Genomic DNA, 473 nt, shown 5'->3' on the forward strand with positions numbered 1-473 from the left:
TAAAATAAAACATGACATGAATTAAATAAAAAATAAAGAATAATATAAGTAAAATAAATAAAATTAAATAAATAAACAAATATTATATGAAATGTGAATCAAATAAAAAATAAAATGAAGTAGAACATGATATGAATTAAATAAAAAAATAAGTAATGATATAAGTAAAATAAGTAAAGTCAAATAAATAAACAAATATTATATAAAATATGAATCAAATCAAATAAAAAATAAAATGAAATAGAACATGATATGAATTTAAAAAAAATAAGGAATGATATAAGTAAACTATATATCAAATAAATAAACAAATAAAGAATGAAACAAAAATAAAATGTAAAAAATAAATAAGAGATAAATGTTAAAATATAATAAGGAAGTGAATGTCTACGTCGTCGCCGTCGATCTTAGTGATGTTATACGATTCATTTTTTCAATTAAATACAATAAAATGTATGTATATAAATTATATA

Source organism: Wasmannia auropunctata, unplaced genomic scaffold, assembly GCF_000956235.1.
Source record: "Wasmannia auropunctata unplaced genomic scaffold, wasmannia.A_1.0 LD336097.1, whole genome shotgun sequence".
NCBI classification, from domain to species: Eukaryota; Metazoa; Arthropoda; class Insecta; order Hymenoptera; family Formicidae; genus Wasmannia; species Wasmannia auropunctata.